Genomic DNA, 22,206 nt, shown 5'->3' with positions numbered 1-22,206 from the left:
AGACTAGAAATAGAAATCAGAGGAAGAAGCAACTGTTAAGACGTGCAGTTCTCTCCCTTCCAGTTCAGTGACACTTTCAGGATAGGCAGCCAAACCTGTTTTTAAGTGCCTTACGTGAACGGATACTCCCTTGTGACATTGTTTCACAGTTCTATATCCTCTTCATAGACTTCAGTGTCCGAAATCAGTTTTTGTTGAGTTCTCAAAGTCAGGACAGAGGAGAACCCAGACTCCCCCAAGACTTGCTCTCTCTTTTGTAGGAAACCAGGGCATGCTATCAAGCTAGCACCAGTAAGTGAAAGACTCAGGCCAAACAATTACCTATACCATTCCCTGAACTAGCTTCACACAAAGCACATAGTATCTCCCTTCTTTGATAGCTTTCTACCAGCCAGAAACAGCTTTTACAGGGATGTTTTTGAAGACAAGCTGAGAAAAATCTTTCACTTTTATATCAATCCTCCTGCACTTTTGCAAACATACCAGGGCACCAAGCTCACTTCAGAAGGCCTTCTTTCACTGAAATATCCCAGTAAATTCAAAATAATTTGAAGATTGCCTGCAAGAGGCAGTCATTGCATCTTTTGAACTGTTTCCAGTAGATACTTCTCTATTCTGTTTGAAAGTTTTCCCAAACATTTTCTCTGAATTTATTCATCATCTTGTTCATCATAAGTTTTCTATTTTGAGTGCTTTCAAACTTCACATATTTGCACGAAAACACTTGGCATCTTGCACTGCCTTAAGTGATGTGTACATCTGTGTACTTTCAAAATTCAACCTTGTATCAGGATCCAAAAACAGATTCATGAGCTCCTGCAGAGTGCCAGTGATTTTGGTATGGTTTCCAAAGATTACTTACCTTTGCAGATATATGTGCAATGTAGATCTGTGTTTTGCCAGCTTGACTTTAAAAAAAAAAAATAGAGGAAGGTGCAGAATTAAGTAGCCTGAATGCATATTGGGCCCCAACATCATCATAGTGATTGCTTTCTACTTAATTTAAGGAAGTCCAGAAAATAGTACATAAGTGGAACTAAAGTATTTAAGAAGACCTTTAAGAAAGGCTGAGGGAAGATTCAGCAAACCTCAGGTTCGTGAATGAGCAATGTCTATAAATAGCATATGGCCATTACAGTCATGTCCTTGCCTTGAGACCTAACTGGGAATATCACTAGAGCAACCAAACGTTCTAAATGCTGCAACATAAGCAATGCATCTATGATGTCTGTGCGTAACGCTGTGGACTGGAATTGATGTTATCTGCATTTTTTTCTGTCTACCAAAACCTTATGACTTCTGACAGGTTAGCTAAGTATCGGTGGTAGAGAAAAGAAAGAAAGTGACTTGGTGGGGAAAAAACCCAACACTGAACTGGCATTCAAGAATCCCTGTATTGCACAAATACTTAGATTTTCTCATTTGAAAACCAGGTATAATATAATATTATATTATATAATACTGATACATTTTATAAAATGAGAGTACTATACTAACAGTAAGTATTTGTGCTATACTATTTACAAGTGTTTATATCGCTGTTTTTCTGTTCTCCATTTGGAAGATGTGATCAATTTCTTACCTCAAAAGTACTAAGATAATTACACTAACTTACATTAAATTCTCAGCTACCATGGTAAGAAGCACCTCTGAACACCTTAAAATAAATCACAGAATCATAGGATGGTTTGGGTTGGAAGAGACCTTAAAGATCATCTAGTTCCAACTTCCCTGCCACAGGGGGGGATCAGGTTGCACAAAGACCAGGTTGCTCAAAGCCCCATCCAACCTGGCCTTGAACACTTCCAGGGATGGGGCATCCACAGCCTCTCTGGGCAACCTGTTCCAGTGCCTCACCACCCTCACAGTAAAACATTTCTTCCTCATGTCCAATCTAAATCTACCCTCTTTCAGTTTAAAACTGTTACCCCTCATCCTATCACTACACTCCCCGATAAAGAGTCCCTCCCCATCTTTCCTGTAGGGCCCCCTTTAGGTACTGGAAGGCTGCTATAAGGTCTCCCTGGAGCCTTCTCCTCAGGCTGAACAACCCCAACTCTCTCAGCCTTTCTTCATAGCAGAGGTGTTCCATCCCTCTGACCATTTTTGTGGCCCTCCTCTGGACCTGCTCTAACAGGTCCTTCTCTTTCTTGTACTGGGGACACCAGAACTGGATGCAGTACTCCAGGTGGGGTCTCATGAGAGCAGAGCAGAGGGGCAGAATCCCCTCCCTCGACCTGCTGGCCACACTTCTTTTGATGCAGCCCAGGATACAGTTGACTTTCTGGACTGCAAGTGTACATTGCTGGCTCATATTCAGTTCTTCACCCACTAATACCCCCAAGTCCTTCTCCACAGGGCTGCTTTCATAGTAAATAGTAAAGCTGCAGCTGAATCTCTACAAAACCACATTTATTTTGCATTTAGAGGACTGCCAGATTTGTTTAACATTAATTAACAGGGAAGATTAAAAGGTGAAAAATAGTGCCATACAAGGAAACTCAATCCAAATTTAAAAAAAAAACCAATGAATTGAAGCATTATCAAAAAATTAAATTCTACAAATATAAATACCATTCAAAACTATTAATACAAAAACATTAAATCCATGAGATTCAAGAGACAACTGAAAACAAAGGCCAATGAGGCTAAAAAACATGCAGAGTGGACATTCATTTGCTACAGTTTAAGGCTTCAGATCAACACTTCTGTTTAGAGGAGATGACACATCTGATCATGTTTACAAAGAGAGCAACAGACAAGAGGGACACACTTGTGGGCAAGTAACAAGTATTACTGCATACACTCTGACACTGAATTTTAATTCAGATGTAACACTGTGTCTGTTTAATCCTATCTCAAATCCCCTTAACTTTAGATATCTCAGCTTTCAAAAATTGTAGGTAGCCTATCTCCAAGCACTAGTAAGTGAATTTAAATGGCTGTTTTTTCAGGTGTCTCAGCTTCTGAACCTCTGAAGAATTTTTTAATGAAATATTTTTAAGGAGTCTACAGAATATTAGAACTGTGCAACAAAGAAGCTGATATGCTATTCTATTCTGATGGTATTGGGGACTCATTCAAATATCTTTGTATTTTTATGCTGTATTTTGATAATTTCATATTGATACTGAATTAGCAAAAAGCTCTGTCTTCTCTGCAAAGCATGCTCCTGTACAGATAATAATTTTACTTCTTCACTAAAGCCTCACACTGGAAGTTGCATCCTATGAAGTGAGGTGGTGTCTCACATAATCTGAGATAGTCCTATTTAGAGCTCTCCTAAGTGGAAAAGAAACTGAATTTAAGCACTACAGTTTTAAGACAGGGTAATCATGCACACTTTTGATTTAAGTGTTTGTAATAATTACACCAATTTTAGCTTTTTAAAAGTAGGGGCTACATTACAAACTCCACTAATCAGCTGTGGAGTTTCTAAATATAAAGACTTCAGATGGTATAATCTGCAACAATAGATGGAAAATTATATTAAAAAGAACACTAAAGAAGTCCAAGGAAATATATGACCATGAACTTCTTTGTCAGTCTTGGGATATACATCCTGAGTGTGAATTTTTGTCTACATGATGTTAATTGAAGTTCTGATACTTCATAGTGTACCTTCTTCTAGCTAAACCAAACATAGTGACTAAGAGCTTCACCATTGGTTTTTCAATATCCAACTACACACATACATACACTGAATTCAGAGGAGTAAAAAAATGTACACAAATAAAAAGTCTGATTTTTTTTTTTTAAATGTCATTTCTATACTATTTGGTCTATGCCTGGAGCCTCCAAAGAGTTACTGCTTACTAAATAACATGCCAAAAACGCACTGTTAACAGAACAGAAGTTATAAACAAAATTACTTCCTTTCCCTGTCCTCTAGTGTTTCATGGTCATGCACAGCAGCAATGTTTGTTTTAGGCAGTTTTGTACTACTGTATAGTTGTACAGATTAAGAAATATCAGAAACATACTATAAAACAAAAAACCTATTTCAAAACCCTCAATTTTAGAGGTTAGCTTAAAATTATTTTTGGTCCTATCTGTATAATTTCAATTCCAGTAACTTAGACATATCTATTTCTATTACATAAACAAGTAGCCAAAAGTAAATGCTAAATGCAGTAAAAGAACCTTGAAGTCCAACCTTGGAACTCTAAATAACCATCAGGGATGCTGCACATGCTGTTAATTGTCTGTTAATTCTGATGTAAAGAAATTGTCCACTAACATTCTTGCACTGGACAGCTCTTAACTTAGTGAGGAACTCATCCACAGAAGTTTTGCTAGAGCACAATTTAGCACCTTTCTGCCAGCAGCAATAGTCCATACATAGCATATAAAAAACCACCACATTTAAGACAAATTTGAAAGAAGCTGCTATTAGTATAATTGCTTTGATCATCTATTACATAAGCCCTCTCCTTGATTTTGTATCTCCATTATATACTACCATCCCCTGGAGGCAGGAACTCTATGTTCATTATTGCCATGATTTCCTTATCACTGTGATAATGAAGCACTCTTCTAGAAATTCAAAAACCCACTGGGAGTATGTGTGTGGAACTACAGAGATAAAGCCCCTTACTGAGAAGTATATAATGATTCATTAGCAAGGCTTGTTAACAGAACCAGACATTTTCTTCTACGTGCTGAAAAGCAGAAGCCTAACTTCCTGCAACAATACAAAATTGTATAAAATAGCAAAATAAGACAAAATTGGTAAAAACATTTCTTAAGACTGTATCCAAGTTGAGATTTTAGAAGAAAAAAGTCCTATAAAAATGTTTAGTTGCAACTCTGTCTAGCACTATAGTCCTGTAAAGAAACAAACACTTACAATACTGGCTTTATAATGGTAATGAGATGTTTGTTGCCTAGATCCCTATTAACTTTTTAAATTGCTGACACTTCTTAACATTAAAACTTCAATAAAATGTATCAGATTAGAAGTTTCAGAAAATATAAATATGCATCTCAGGTTGTAAAAGTAAAAAATCAAGTATTTCTGAGGAATGGTTTGATCATTTCATTAGAAGCTACCATGATGCATTTGCAAAATAGAGTATGCGGTTAGCACACTCTTACTACCACAGCATTCTCTGCTTTATGGGCAAGCAATGAGACATTTAAAAATGTTCTTTTATACCTATTTTTACAGAAACACAGAGACTAAAGACAGAGGTCTGTATACGGAAACATTTAGCTGTACAAAATAATGCTAGATATTAGTAGAACACTCCTGCTACATCACTCTCTGGGGTTCCACAGTATTGATAAGACATGGGACTCTCAGCTCTTGCCCACTCCTATTCATGTTTGCCCAAATTAACTGTGCACACTTGTCTAGTTTGCTTCATTTAAAATGTTTAGAAAGTTCATAACCTGACTAAATATTTGCACTGCTTGAAATACACACCTAATACTCATTAAAAGCAGTAATTTTAAAATACATGCAGGGACCTATTTAAAATGTGCCCTGCATGTGTGAACTAGAATTTTGGCAGGTTACCCTTCATTCACATCAAAATGTATTTTCATCAGCCAACTGTGTCACTTCTACCACATTTAGCCTTTCTTACCCATGTCATGCAAACTCTAGATTTATTAAAAATATTCTCCAAGTATATCTTTTTTCTTTGTTTCTTTGCTCTATTTTTTTGTGCCTCCACTATTGCATACATACTTCATGTATCTGATAGATTAATTATATTGTCTGGAAGAGTCCTCAGTGGAAGAATCTCATTCTTTCCCTTGAGATGAGACAGAAGTACGTGAAACACTCTCTATTGTTTTTAAATACCTCTGCCGAAGGGAATTGTTCAGTTTCACTAGTTAGCATAATCCATTTTTTCATAATATTTAATTAAATATTCTTTCCTGTAAACATTTTTCTTAACATCTGAGCTTCACTAAGTTCATGTTTCCTGAAGCTTTGGATAAGGAGGACCTAGTTATACTGTGGATGCATTCATTTGCTTCTCACCCCTTCTGTCCCCCACTCCCACTCAAGAGATCACTCTTCCACCTCTCCAATCACTCAATACACCAGTTCAGAACAGGCAGATTATTAAAATAAAGTTTAAATTGTGCTCTCAGTCAAAATAGTTCATTTTGCCTGTAATAAATTAAGACCATTTACATAGCTTCGTCATTCAACAGATCCACAGGAGCAGCAGAGCCCCAGTGAGAAATAGAATAAATACTTGTGTTGCTAGAGCTAGTAGTGGTGTTTCTTTGTAATCTCAGCCTTTAAATCTCACTGTTTGCTCTACAAAACCTGAGCCAATATCGCTATAACCACAAAACAATTCTCTGAGCTTTTCCCATTTTTTTATTTGCACACCGAATTTCCCTTTCTGTAATACTTTGTACTTAACTGCTATTTAATTTTAACTTAATGATTTCAAGTCATTTTTAAAAAACACTTACATCCTGAACTCCAAAGTGCTTGTAACCTCTCCAGATTGACCCCATCCAATCACTTGACTAATGCAAGCATAAAACACGTGAGGGTGTGTATTCACAACAAAACTAAGCCAATGTTAGCCTGAGATGCCACAACAGGAAATGAGTCTTTCTTCCTCAAATTTCTGCACAGCCTTCCTTCCTATGAAGCTACACAAGTGCAGGGGGCAACTCAAGGGAAGAGGCAGGAACATGCAGCTGGGGCCAGAACATGATCGCTCTTCAGGAGGCAGTTCGGATTGGAATAGACTTAAACCCAGCATGAAACCATATCCTTATTTAACAAAATCTGAGCAAAACCCAGGACAGGCTCAACTACATTTAACTATGTTGAAATAAATTTTAAATGCTCTCAGAGTTAAAAATTACATCACTGGGGAATGCTGAAGATGGTCTTGAGATTGTTTTTGGTGGGTTTTTAAATTACAAACACACAAAAGATAATTAAAAATTAAATTCAAGGGCAAATTAAAGCAAGTTAATATAGGATACAACAGTCCTTCCAAAGCAAAGCAAGAGTTCTATTATTTCTTCATTATCTAATAGCTCAACTGGTTAGTAAGAGAAATCAATCAGATTATTTTAACAGCTTAAACGTTTGACAAGTCTCTCTTGCATGGTTTTTTTTTCCACTAAATATTCAGAAGCTGATTCCCTAACAATTCACTTAGCTTAATTTAATCCTCTGGAAAGAAACTATAGTAAGTCTACTGAAAAATTGCAATTTCATTGACAGAATAGGCTTAGCTGAGAGCTACTAACATGGCTAGAGGACTGAAACACACAAATACAGGAGGAGATGCTGATGGCACTGTGTCTGGTCAGCTTTGGGATGAGGCAGTTAGGGAAGATTACCTGCTATATCCCAGTACCTAAAGGGGTGTGTACAGAAGATGCAGCCAGACTCTTCTTAGAGGGGCACAGAGAAAAGACAAGCAAAAAGATAATAAGCTGTCTTGCAAATACAACTACATTCCATATTATACTGCATTACATAGAGCTAACTTTTCTAAAAATAAAAAAAATGTTCATTTTTATATTCTGCAGAGTTGCTTTCTTGTTGTTGTTTAACTGAAACACTAAATGAAAAGGTGTAGTGGTGCATTTCTTTCCCCTTCTTTGGTCTGATTTACGAACTCGGGAAGTCTCGCTTGGCCTTAGCATAACTGTAATGAGGCGGGTGGTTAAGCGTTCCTTGACCATACCTGGAACTCTCACACGGCTAAGACAGGGTGTCATGCAGACCATCTCAAGGACTCCTGCTGTCCAGCAAAAACAAAAAACAAAACAGAAGCAGAGATAACTAGTTCTCTTGTAACAACCTTGAGACATATCCCACTCCTTCCCTAACTGCCTTGGAGCATCCCATATCTGAATCTTAAGTCATTCTCCAACAGCCCTTATCGGAATTGTAACTCACCTGAAATGGTACCGGTGCAGCTGGAATCCCAGTAATTTGCTTATCACTAAAGTCAATCATCTCCTGAACCTATAAACAGTGGTACTAAGTGAGACCTTTTGAGCTCTCCTGGACCACAGCAGGCTGCAACCAGCATCCCCCTCTGAGTGGGATGCCTGTCAGAGATCGCAAACTTTTCTGTTTGCAAAGCTTGGAGTTCTGTCGACAAAAGCTGACAAGACTTGGGCTGATACTCTCCGCTCCTTGAGGCTCAACACTTTGCCTGTTGAGAATGGTGCCAAATCATTCAACGCGAACATTTCCACTGAACTCGAGGCGATTTTTTAACAGGTATACTTCTTTTACTTGCTTATGTATATCTCTCAGTGCCTTTATGCATGTGTGTGTATACTAATCTGAATATTCTACAGCAAGTATATTACAAGTTATTGCTTTTCAAATCTACACTTAAATTACCGTCGTGAACTTTATTGGACTGTGAATGAATCCCAGGCTGTTATTATACTCATAATCCTTTAGATATAAACCGTTGACCATGTCTGGGACTGGGAGTTGATCCAGCCGCACCTAGACTCTGACAGGAGTTTAGAAAGCAAGGGGGTCTTCTCTGAACCTCGTGACTCAATGGGAGGGTCTTCCTTACCCTTTTCACACTCCTGATCTCTGTACAAATCACAAGAAATCAACTCTGACTCAGTTTTTCTTTGTGTATGTCTCTTTTTTTAACCTACTGTGTTTTGGTCTCTGTATACCTAATTTTAGTGTGATTCTAACTTAATTTTCTTCTGTGCATTTCATCCATGTATTAAGTAATACAGTGAACCTTGCCATTGAATTCTGTGAAGTCACACTTTTATGTAAATTCCTATTAAATCATTTTTCTTTTACTGATACCATTAGAAGAGATTCTTTAAGCAGTCCAAACCACTCCATTTTATGACAAATTGGCATAGCGGCAGATGGCAAGTAGTATCACTGATTACTTATAAGAACATGAAATTAGTTCAAGTCCCAAATTTTCTGATGAATGGGCTCATGACAACTAGCATGATTGGAAATCTGTGGAAAAACAGCTAAAGTTAGCCAGGGCAACGTAAAAGATGGAAAAGAAATGGGAATTATTTGCAAAATGTTAGGCACCTACTTAGAAGCTGCTTTGCAGTTTAGGAAGAATAGCGCTAAAAGGGAATTGGACTTAAAAGAAGAAACAGAAGGCAGAAAAGCAGCTGAATTAATACTGTCCTTGAAAATTGAGCAGCTGCAGAAACAGTTACAGGAAGAAAAAGAGAAAAAACAAAAGTTCAAGGAAAGGGTTGAAATGATGCTTATGCAAGCTCCCTATCCCCCTGACATTGTGCAAATTAGGAAACCAATTGTATCCCCTAAAGAATGGGATGGAAACATATGGGGTGACCCCGATGATAACTATCCAAGGAGAAATAATCCTCTGTTTTCTTTAAATTCCCCTGAACATGAGGCCAGGCCCGTTATAAAAACAGAAGAGACCACTGGACCTCCAGGTGGAGCAGGAGATTGTACCCGAAAAACAACATTCGATCAAGCCAGGCGAAACTGGAACTGAATACCTATGGTGAGTGTGTCTAACTGGGGGAGATAGAATTTTACTCAATGGTGATGAAGCCAATGGATTTGGGGGCCCTGGTGTCTTTTTAAATGCTGGACCTGTACCCCCAGATGATCTCCACTCAAAAACAAGTAGAGTGGCATACTGGGCTGGTGGAATAGATATTTTAGAGAAAGGAGAACCTCTGTTAATACCTATTAAATCCTTAAACAAGCTGTCTACAGGTATTACAAAAGCTGCCTGTAACCAGGCCATGCATGAACACACCTCTCAATGTTCCTGTATCAGCCAGCCGTTGTGGATCCTGACATGATAAAGCCTCTAATTAAGGGAGCCCCTGCTATGCTTAAACCCTACCTCATTGCAAAAAAGATGAAATCAGGAAAGCCGCAGACTTCAATGCCCTTTTGGCCATGAGGGAAGTCAGTCACGACAAAGAAGAAGCCCTAGTGCAAGGGAATCTCCCCACCTGGGCAACACTGATGCATGACATCATAAATCATGGACAAGAAATGGGATGGGACAATCTGATGAAACCAAAAAGATAGGTCGTAATGTTAGGCAACTTAAACAATCAACCCAAAATAACCCCCAAGAACAGGAACCCACTGATAGATCATAAATCCAGGGTTCAGAGGTGGAGAGAATTATACAACCAAGCACTGTCACTAGGTATCCCTAGAACTGCAATTCAAAGACAAAATGCCAGGGTTATCCAGAGTCTAATTCACACATTTCAGAAACATAATGATGGCAACAATCAGACAGTAAATGCTCCAAACACTCAGACACTGATTCCTCCTCTGAGAGGGAGTAATAACCTTTTTTCTCCCAAAGATTCAGAAAAAAAAAACCTAGTAGCACCCAGACAATGATTTAGTCTGTCGGTCTGGCAAATGAAATCGTATCAATGGATAGATAACAATGGCCCATACATTTTGATTCCAGTTGGCCCTTGACAACAGTTAGTGAAATTCCTAATAGACAGAGGAGCACAAATTTAAATCTTAACAAAACAAGATGCTGAGAAGTTGGGTGTATGACCCAGACAGCAAAGAGTTAAAATCACTGGAGTAAATGGAGCAACTGTTCTGTGCTCAACCTTGAAAGTTCATTTATGGCTCCCGGATGAGAAACGTATGTGCTCTACTCAGTTTGCTATCAAGGATCACAATGAAAATATTTGGGGTTTTGATGTTTTGAAGGGCTGAGCCTGGTGTCTGCCGGATGGTAATGTGTGGTCATTTGGTTCAAACCCCAACCCTGACAAAAATCAAGAGGCTAGAATGCATGTATGCCGTGCAGCCCTTGCAGTTCCTGATTCACAGATTACTAATGTGCCACAATATCCGACTTCTGCTACAGCATGAAATGGAATTTCAGAGGCAATAGCAGATTTAGAGAAAACAAAAATCATCTCCAGAACTCACTCCCCATATAATTCACCCATCTGGCCAGTCCGTAAACTGGATGGGAGGTGGCGTTTAAGAATTGATTGGGGGCACTTGAATGCCAATACAGCCCCGCTAGCAGCTGCTATACCAAACATCGCAAACTTAACAACTACTTTGCAAGCAGCTGCACAACCATGGATGGCAACATTAGATGTGAAAGACATGTTCTTCATGATCCCCTTACAACAGAAAAACAAAAAGAAATTTGCTTTCACTTGGGAAGGTGTACAATTCACTTTAACAGACTCCCACAGGGATATAAACATTCTCCCACAGTTGCTTATGCTGCGCTTGCAGAACATTTACAGTCTCACTCCCCCAGGATGTGAAACTATACCAATATATAGACAATATTCTAATCAGGGGCGCTTCCCCTGAGACAGTGGGGGAAGCAGCAGCAGCAATGCGACAGGCACTACACAGAGCAGAAGTTGAGATCCCACCTGAGAAATATCAAGGGCCAGGCAGAGAGGTAAAATTTTTAGGTACTTGGTTGATTGCAGGTAGTACAGTGATTCCACCAGACACCCTAAGTACAAAAGACCAGTTAGAAATGCCCCAATCTAGGAAAGAACTACAACAACTCATGGGTACTTTATACTGGAGAATGCATGTACCTGAATTTTCTATCATTGCTTGCCCACTTTACTCACTTTTACTGAAGGGAAAACTATGGAAATAGAACTCTGAACAAGAAGAGGCAGTTAAAACCTTAATACAGGAATTAAAAACATATCAATCACTGGGACCAATTCACCCCCGCGATCCTATTATAGCAGAATGGGGTTTTGCAGAACATGGTACTTACTGTCATCTGTCCCAAACTGGCCCTAACAGACCAAAGAGATCTTTTACTGTTTAGCTCAACTGTACTTAAAGAAACAGAGCAGAGATACTTGGAGTGCAGAGGACTTTTGTCTCTAACCCGAGCAATTAAACAAGCTGAGAAAATACACCCGGACAACCTGTTCTGGTGAATCTGCCGCAAATTGGAACTATGCCTATGACTCTAAACCTTGTAGCTCACTTGCTTGGGAAGCTACTGATAGCAGTGGTACAAAACACAGAATCAGTGCTAGGTGGATTTATCCTGCATCACAAAAGGGATAACCCGTTCAGCCCTCTCCACCAAGACTTCTCTTTCTTTTCTTTTACAGGAACAAATGAATCTGTATTGATGGCAACAACAACAATAGCAACAATACCACCATGGAGATATACAACCACTCAAAGACCTGTGTTTGTAACTTTACCAAAATTGTGGGATACAATCTTAACTATTCAGCTCCTGTCAAAACTTACCAGTTGCCACAATCAAACTACAGTCATATCACGACATACTACCTACCCCCAACGGAATGATTCTTACATAGGTGAGAAAACTGTTACAACATGATGACCTAAATCTGTTATCAATTAATATGTATAATATGACTGAAATACCCAGGGAGCTGCTAAAGTCCTGTGTACAATTCCATTACGTTAATATTTAAAATATGGAAACAATAACTAGACATGATTTAGCGTTTAGGAACTAACTACTAGACAATGGGGCTTTATGTCAGGAAAGGTAATGAATTGTGGTCTGGTCAATAAACCTTGAAGAACAACTTGGAATGGCCAAGATCAGGGAAGAAGTAGGCAAAAGGTAATTCCTACAGGGTGAGATTGTGACCACTGACTCATTGACCACCTACTCAAATGATACTACCTACTCTAAGGAAGGTAACGAAGGAAGAAGACAGAGTGCGTGCACTAATTTACATAAAGGGTAAAAAATAAGTAAGGAATCATTAAGGAAAATAAAAATGAATATGCATTAGTGAAGTGTATAAATGTGAGGATTTTTGAGACAAGGGTGTGCTATCTTAAGACAGGCATGCGATCACACGCATCACTGAAATTAATTTGAAAATACCTCGACTATGTGTGTTATTGGCTTGCACACCGGGTAAATGAATCCGCTTTTAGGACAACAGGTTTTGGCTACCCAGATGGGACCTCGCTGACAGCCTTGCCCGGATCATCTTCCCACACCCAACGGGGAGAAAAGAACTGAGTGGACTCCAGCGCGCACCGACCTGTTGCTCGGGGATTCCATCAGCTCCTCTCGTGCAGCTGGGCAGTAAGTGACACAAAAGTGCAATGCTATTTAAAAGAGGTATTTTTTTCAAAAAAGGGGGGAGAGGAACACTACTGAAAAGCAGTGAGCATTTGGATCCTACGTAAGACGTATCAAGGAGGATACGCCGCAGAAGATGAAGGGAGACATCCCACGTAAATTGTTTTCAGTACCAAAACGAGTGCTATTGCTTCTCAGGAAGTACCCTCCTGCTCTCCCTTAGGATGCATCCTAAAGAACTGGAATAAATTTGGTGGGGGGCCCCTGACAAAAGATCAGTTAAAATGTTACTGTAATCAGGGGTGGCCACAATACTGATTAGAGGATGGTGAGAAGCGGCCAGAAAATGGACCTTGGAAATATAATACAATATTACAGTTAATGCTGTTTTGTCGTAAGACTGAAAAATGGGATGAGGTAACTTATGTTGATTTATTCTTTACTTTGAGAAATGATTGGGATGTTTGAAATAAATGTGGCTTAAGAGATTCGAACACCCAATTGGCATATAGGTATTGAAAGAAAAAAAGGGGAAAAGGAACTAAATCTTGTTGTACTGCATGTGGAGGTGGAAAAACTGAGACTGGAGGAAATGAAGAGGATGTACAATTACTAGGATCCCCCCGTAACAGTTCAGAGATAAATAGTTCGAGTGATGAAGAAATGAGCTGTTTATACTCTCAGAGGCAAGATGCGACCATACCGCCACTCTGTGGGACAGATATGGATTGACTTAAGTCACGGGGTGGAACGTGATGGTGCATTTCTTTCCCCTTCTTTGGTCTGATTTACGAACTCGGGAAGTCTCGCTTGGCCTTAGCATAACTGTAATGAGGCGGGTGGTTAAGCGTTCCTTGACCATACCTGGAACTCTCACACGGCTAAGACAGGGTGTCATGCAGACCATCTCAAGGACTCCTGCTGTCCAGCAAAAACAAAAAACAAAACAGAAGCAGAGATAACTAGTTCTCTTGTAACAACCTTGAGACATATCCCACTCCTTCCCTAACCGCCTTGGAGCATCCCATATCTGAATCTTAAGTCATTCTCCAACAGCCCCGGAGTCTTCCTTATCGGAATTGTAACTCACCTGAAATGGTACCGGTGCAGCTGGAATCCCAGTAATTTGCTTATCACTAAAGTCAATCATCTCCTGAACCTATAAACAGTGGTACTAAGTGAGACCTTTTGAGCTCTCCTGGACCACAGCAGGCTGCAACCAGCATCCCCCTCTGAGTGGGATGCCTGTCAGAGATCGCAAACTTTTCTGTTTGCAAAGCTTGGAGTTCTGTCGACAAAAGCTGACAAGACTTGGGCTGATACTACTTAATTTTTTAACTTAATTTTCTTCTGTGCATTTCATCCATGTATTAAGTAATACAGTGAACCTTGCCATCAAATTCTGTGAAGTTGCGCTGTTATATAAATTCCTATTAAATCATTTTTCTTTTGCTGATACCATTAGAAGTGATTCTTTAAGCAGTCTAAACCGCTCCATTTTGTGACAAAAGGTAAGGAGCAAATAAAGAATAAGAACAGAAATACATCATTTTAAGAACGAGTATACCAAAATATATCCCCAGGAAACAGTGTCTTTACATTTTCAATAGAAGTCTAGAATGTAGCTGAAATAACAAGAGGACAAACAAAATATTACTCTTCTGCTCCAAGGTTAATTAACCAGAAATTTCCAAGATAGATTATATGTTTAGAAATAGTCAGACTACATCACTTTTCTGAAGTTGGTGGTTTATTTTCCACATAGAATTTAGCTTTAATATGTATTTCATTGCTGTATTACTAGGGTGATCTTCCACACAGTGTTCCGAGTGGCTACTTAAAAATGTTAATTGTTTGTAACAATGAAGATGCCTAAACAATATTGTCTGCATTGTCTGTTTTCTGAAAGAAAATTCCTTAAGAATCTTTATAAAAGCATCTTAAGACATCTGCAAACTATATGAGAGATTTTCAGGAAGTATACAGATCTAGAGAGATAGTACCTAGTGCTTTTAATAGATATTTGGCCACTAAATGTCTTAGGAAGGGAGGGATAGGAAAAGGGAAGAGATGAACAGAAGCCCCAAAGCATAGTGAAGTCTAATTATTTATTCCCTCCACTGACTCTAAAAAGCTCTAAAACAGAATTACAAAGCTAAAACTAGTACAGAAAAGACTGAGGGGAAAAGGTCCTTAAAACTTAAATCAACTGGTACTTCAGTAATAAATTAAGATGAACCCAAAGACAAAAAATCTTCAAGTAACACTAATGTACCTGTAAAAAAGTTCATTCCACACATAAATTTTAGGGATGGAAACAGAGAAGCATTGTGCTTTTTTCTGAGAGAGAATACAAAATAAAACCTGCAATGTGAACACAAAAGAACTTTACCAAAAGTTAACAATAACTTTTAAAAACTCTTCAGATCATTAAATGTTTGTATTTGAATCCTGGAACTTCACTTCACTATGGGAACTCTTGTATTTATAATCTTTTGACTATAACACACTATGGTAAGAAAGAAATGATGACATGAGTGTTAGATTAATTACTACTTTTCTTCAAGCCAGCCTAAACAACAGTGCTAATCTTCAGTCACAGAACTTCACAACATTCACCGAACTAAACTGAAAGGACTTTAATGCAAGATTAGTTAAGTTTTCTGGCACATACATAAAGTTTTCATACAAAACATTTGTTAAAAATTATATGTAGCACCACATTCAAGGTGTGCTTTTATTATTTTCTTTGCAGATATTAATTTACCCTAACTGAAAAGGTTTTCTGTAATTATATTCCAGAGGACTTGGTGTGCCCTCTTGTGTGGGAGTAATGTTACACCACTACGCATTACATCAGTTGGATACATATGCAATAAAATTCTCACTTTAAAACTATAAGTGATTACAAAATACAAACAACACACACTGCCTTTAAACTATTCTTCTTGCAACTTCAGACTTACGTCACACCAAAATTTATAGAAGATAAGTATAATCAGTGCTAACACAACATATTTTCCAGATTTTTTAGAAGGAGCAAATATTAATAGACCTGCAAAATAGTTGTGCTTTTTAATCCTATTTTACTTGTACTTGCTTTATTAACAAGAAATTTAATGGTAAAATGATGTATTTGCAGTACAGAAAAACCGTATAAGGCTACGCAGATTTTCAAAGAATCTAGCAGAAGTATTTTAAGGCATTTATATGATAGTCACCTGATCAAGAGCTAGAAAGATGATTTAAATGTTTCATCTGGGCCCAAAGCCATGTTACATAAGAATTAACTTGACATGAGATGAACAGATGCATTGTCTTCCACAGCACTGCTAATTTTATGACATTAAAATACATGGATAAATGGTTTTGTTCCAGACAAGATGGATATCTACTCCTCCTTCAGGCTGTGCTTGGCTTATCCAACACTGGATCTCAACCACCCTGGGAGAATGTCTCAGTTTTATCCAAGAAGAAAAGACAGGAATGAACTGTTTATTTGGTCACTTAAATAGACAGCCTTTTAGTATCAAGAAGAAAAGTAAAAGATCAAGGCAATTACTGACTATACAGCCAACTTCTGTAGCAATGAAACTGATGACATAGGAATCACATTAAAGCAAACCAGAAATCAAACCAAGTGAAAAAAAACCAAAACCACAAGCAAAAATTGATAAACAAAGGATGCACTTCAACAGAAAAGGAAGATAAAAATTACTGCAGAATGTAATATCAGAACTAAAACGTGGGGTTTTTTAATTTCTTGAAAGGACCATTGTGAAAACCCGTTACTGAACAGGGCAAAAAGATACACATTTATATATATTGTTGCATTTATTTACATGCTAGGCATCTATATCTTTGCTTTCAGTCAGTACTGCTATTTCAACAATACTGTAAAGCACATGCTGATATTTTGTTTGAAGTTTAGCATCTACACATAGACTGTCCCTCATTGGTCCAACATGACTAAATCAGTGAGGTGAGACAGAGAGAAAGTATGTGTGCCCTCACAGAAGCCAAAAGTTGTAATGACAGGTATAAGAGACAGGTGAGAAGAAAAAAAAGAAAAAAAGTGTAGCTGTGCAACAATCAAACATGCTTGTAAACCCCATGCTCTCCTCTTATTTGAACTGTGATGTCTTTTCATAAATATGTGATAATTTGGGGAGTTCAACAGAAGAGGCTGTAAATGATGATTTAATTTACCATTTCATTCCAACTGCATTTGATTAAATGCAACTTCTATATTTTCTTCAACCAAGTCTTCGCAAAAATGTACAAAACCCATAATATAATTATCCCACCAACATACTTTCTACCACAAGTACTAAACACAGCTTATCAAAATCCCAAGCAAAATCAACAGGAGCTGCAATGTTACACAAATTTGCAAGTCAAACCTAGGTATACAAAGGCACGATTCTTCCCTACTTTTTAACAACTTTCCCTACGTTGTTGCTAACATGGTTCAAATACCTCTAAAGTGTTTTCCAGACAAGCAAAAGCCATTGGTATGCATTCTGTCATGCAAATGTCAAAGCATGCAGGTATCATTTGGTTTATTTTGTGGTCCAGCTATCTAATACACTCTTATAACTGAACTTCTATTCATTCTGCATTTCCTTTCACTCTTCCTTAACAGGTTAAGAGAATGAATTGTAATCACGGTGTTCACATAATACGAGAAACATACTACCTCAACTGCTGAAGCAATATCCTTGCTCTACACCTTGGAAGTTCTCTGTACATATCTGAGCTTTGTCTATGCAAATAGTACATCTTTTACTACTGCTTCCTCAATACACTGTTCTGAGTCAGTACTGCTTGAATTTGATATGACAAGTTCCTCACTACTTTATGCACATATCAAGGTACTGTCATCATAGAGAAGATACTAGAGCCATTACTTCTGACATCTTTTTTGAGATACTTCTCTTACACAACATTGTCTTCTACGATATTTTTTGCTATATTCCATCCATAATACAAGTATCTGGTGTTCATTTTTTTTTGGAAGTAATGCATTTCACCTTTAGAAAAGGAGGTTCGCTAGCTAGATTCTAAGCATGAAAACAAATTAGGAACTGTAATGCTACCACAAACTCTTGGTGATCATTTTACAAACACTGCTTTTTGTGATACTACTTCTACACACAAAGATGCAACAAATTACTAATACATTTTTAAAACAGACCTCACATTCAATGCACCTTCCTTATCAAATGTACTGCATGAGTCCTAAAAATATAAGGCAAGCTAATTGTTTGGTTACATGTTTTAATATTTTAGAAGACAGATGTTTGCAAAAGAGTAAACACAATAATAGCAGATGGTGGCCAACATGAATAGACTCAGTCTTGATTATCTGTGCATAATGGAGTTGCATAAAAGGCACAAAGAATGGGAAAAAGGGGAGAAGTGATCCTTCATGGAATGATATTTGTATAACATTGCTTCTCCACTTAATACAGAAAGCATCAGCCTGAATTAGAATCATACACCTCTGAAAGCAAACCCAAGAAAAGAGCTTCCAGGCAAAATAAAACATGGTTGCAAAGTAGACAAGATTAGAGAATAAAATTCCTAAAAATACTATAGCAAAAAACATTTTTTTTTGTGGTAAGAAATACATAGTAATGCACACTTTGTTATTACAGTTAAAAGAAAAATGAAATAGAGAGATAGGAGAAGGAAGAACTTGGAAACATAATCCTGTCCTGCAGAGGAAAGTGAAGAAGAAAAAAAATGGGCATCTGAACTACCCTGGCAATATACTTACTAACAAACATTAAAGTATGAAAGTACTACTTCAAAAGGTATAGAAGTATTTCAGTACCACAGACTTTCCCTACATGCCACTGGCCAATATCCAGATACTACACATATAAACACCACCAGCTTTTTATCCCCATGTAAAAGACAGTGCAAAATAAAGCCATGTTTGGTTTCTCTTCACCTTCAGTTAAGCATGATTTGCTTTGTCCATACATAAAAGCTAACTCAGTTGCTTTCAACATGCAGGTGTTAGAATGATAACCTACAATAACCACAACACCCACTTAGCATTTAAAGAAAGTGAAAACTGGGGGGGCGGGGGGTGTCTTTTGGATAAACACTCTCTTTAATAATTATAAGAGGTTTATAACTAATTCCCTTTAAAATGCTTTCAAGGAAGCTTCTTACAAATCCAGTTTTATAAATTTTTCACACAGTATAAGACACTAAGATCTTACCAAGAGTCAGTTTTGAACATCAGCATCAACAGCAATTTTACTCTTTAAATATCAAATAATATCTATACATAATTTTCAGTAATTACAAACTTATTTTTATTCCACACACTTAACACAAATAGCTGAGCCATCTTAAGCCTTTTTAAAGCCGGAATGAGTTCTTTAGATTAAAGTAACACTTAAACAAACTAACAGAAACATTTGCTACTGTTAAACTACTACAACCAATCCATACAAAAGAGCTTGCAGACCTCACTCTGCGTCACAAGAAGACCAGTGCACATCTTAATGATGCTTTGATGTGAAAATTAATTCACTTAGTAATATTCCTTGACAAAGCAGCTGGTGCCTTTCTAGAAGCCTCCTTTTAAGTCTGGAAACTATAGAAACAATGAGCATAATGGAAGACCTTCTTTACCAACTACAAGTTAGCAGCAGTGGAATTTGCCTCCTATTAGTTGAAATTACAAGTCAAGACAGAAAACTCCTTCTTTCTTTCAGATGAAATGAGAAGGGAAACACCAAAAAATCCAAGTCCCCTTCCGCCCCTAAACCACCCATTCCCGAAGAAAAACCCATAATTAACCAAAGATTGAGACAGAAGATAACTTACTATTGGTAAATGAGCTAGCAAGATCATCCTGATATTCCCCATAAACTCTCTTTAATCTATCGGCAGTTCTTTGTATTACAGTAGTGACCAAACACCTAAAAATCATTAAAAGAGCCCAAATATATGCAGCTAAACATTTTCCAAGTCCCTGCCCACAAATCTACAATTACCATGTTTATAGAAAACCCATTTGTGTAAGGATGGAGTTTTCAATTTTTTTATTTTACAACATGATTTCAAGGTGGACATCGTCCCAGGCAACCTGCTATACCTAACTCTGCCTGAGCAGAGGTACTGGATTAGGTCATCTTTAGCGCTCCCCTTCAACCTCAGTGACTCTGTGGAGATGATGAACAGCATTAAAGAGGTGAAAAGTTACCTTGGATTTTACTTCAACTCAACACACACATGAAAGGGGGGGGTGCATGTCTGATTTTCAGGAGGTGGAGCATGCAGTTGAGAAGATATTCATACATAGGAAGTGTCCAAATCAAACCCGTGCTGAAATAGAGTGACTGTTTTTAACTCAGTGCAGTTGTCATTTATTAAATACCACCTACAGTGTGAAAGAACTATTTCCTTAAGGCTGGAATCAGAAGAAGTGTCTTCTCTTTCCAATGTTGTCATTGGCAGGCCACCTCTGTCACTCGGCTTGACTTTTGCAAAACTAAGCATTATCCTGAGTAAAGGACCTAACACACAACTAAACTGAAATCCTCAGATGAATTACAAACCGTCACATACTAAGACATGATTTTCACCTGCACGTTTCAAAGTGCTGATGAAGCCAGTGAGCAGAAAAGCTTGTTAACCAGCCTCGAGAAGCTTGGGCAGAATTGCATTTAAAGTTCTTTCATGAAACTATACTTAAAACTAGACCCCTACAGGAAGAGCACCGATTCAAGCCGCCTAAGTGGCCTGAGAGAAGACGACGGGTATTGCTGGCTGCACATCCCCTACTATTCCATCCCGCACGCTGATCGCCCTACTGCTGACTACTCTCCCGCCGCAGCAGTTCAGTTCGTTACGGCAAGGCAGGGACGGCAACGTTCGAACTTCCAGCAGCGCCTCGCACGGATCGGCCCGACGCCCCCGCTGGGAAAGGCGGCGGCTCAAGGGAAGCCAGCGCGCCCCGGCCCCTTACGGGGCGCCCGGCTCCCCCCTCACGCCTCCTTCGCCCGGGGCGCCGCGCCAGGCCGGAGGCACGGGGCTGGCGGGTGAACAGAGAGGGAACGCTTACAACGGCGGCCGTTTACACCGCCAACCCGCCGGCTCCCGAGGCCGCACGGCGCGGCGCGCGTGGAGCCGTCTGACGGGAGAGGGGGCGGGGGCGACCGCGACCAACGGCCGCTACCGGCCCGCTCCGCTGCCGCGACCAACCGCCCGCCGCAGCCGCGGCGTTACCTGCCGGGCTCACGCCGAACCCCCGCCGCCCTCCGGCACGGCCGCGGCGCTTTTGGATGACCTCACCCGCCCGGCACCGCCCCACTTGCCCCGCCCCGCCCCCGGGCCCCGCAGGCTCCGCCCACGCCCGTGAGGCGGCGGCGGCGGCGTGAGGCGTGAGGGGGCGGAGCGGGAGCCGGCCCTCTGAGGTAACTGGCGGTAGTCAGCGGCGTCAGAGTCGCCTGGCTGCTGGTACCAGCCTTTGCAGGCACGGTAAGATCACAGGGTGGAGGAGCACACTTTTTTTTTTTTTTTTGCGGGCTGAGGTGGGGCCCTGCCGTCGGTGTGCCGGGCAGCCAACACCCCACAGACCTCAGCTTAGGGTATAAGTAAAAGCATTTAGTTTTACGTCACAGGTTTAATTAGATCCTTCATGCTGCCGTTTAGGTTGGCAGGGAACGGTTAAGCTCTTGGAGCGGTTGATCGCTGGTTAGCTGCTGGCGTAGCCCCCCTGCTTCTGTGTCTCAGAGCTGGCTGGGTGCTGGAGCTGCCGGCTGGCTCCCGGGCCAGCCGAGGAGGCTTCTCACTGGCAAACTGCTCTGGTACCTCCTGTCAGCAAAAGGAGTAGCCGCTGAAAGCGTCCCACGGTTGCTAGCACTGTATCAGCTCTGCAGCTGTCTAGGAATGGTGGGCAGGCCGCTGGCTGTTAAAATCGGAACCATGAAAGGTCTCTGAAACGCCGAGTTTACCTTTGCGGTGTTCAGTTTTTTGAGTCTTGCCGTTTATTCAGTTCTCGGTGCGCAGGTGCCCGGGCTCCTTGAGGAGGCTAGCGAAAGGAGTGGGGGAGGAGGGAATGGAAATGGCTCCGCAGCTTGTCTGGTATCAGAGGGCTAATTAAATATTCATTAGAATAGGG

At 39.6% G+C, this 22,206-nt stretch overlaps 1 protein-coding gene across 2 annotated transcripts in view; it reads right to left on the bottom strand.

The window, feature by feature from the left end:
* AOPEP (aminopeptidase O (putative)) overlaps nt 1-21,387 on the bottom strand; it is a 207,972-nt gene extending 186,585 nt beyond the window's left edge. The window contains exons 1-2 of one of the 2 annotated variants that reach the window (XM_075021874.1): nt 21,312-21,365; nt 13,923-13,979 (exon numbers count right to left, since the gene is read on the bottom strand). The gene's annotated coding sequence lies outside the window, so the exon portion shown is untranslated. Of the gene's footprint in view, nt 1-13,922; nt 13,980-21,311 lie in introns of both variants that reach the window. The other variant, XM_075021875.1, reaches the window with a different exon arrangement.
* Between the last annotated feature and the right edge of the window lie 819 nt (nt 21,388-22,206).

Source organism: Buteo buteo, chromosome Z, assembly GCF_964188355.1.
Source record: "Buteo buteo chromosome Z, bButBut1.hap1.1, whole genome shotgun sequence".
Taxonomy (NCBI): domain Eukaryota; kingdom Metazoa; phylum Chordata; class Aves; order Accipitriformes; family Accipitridae; genus Buteo; species Buteo buteo.
Note: the sequence above shows the minus strand (reverse complement) of the source record. Positions and strands in the feature narration are given on the sequence as shown.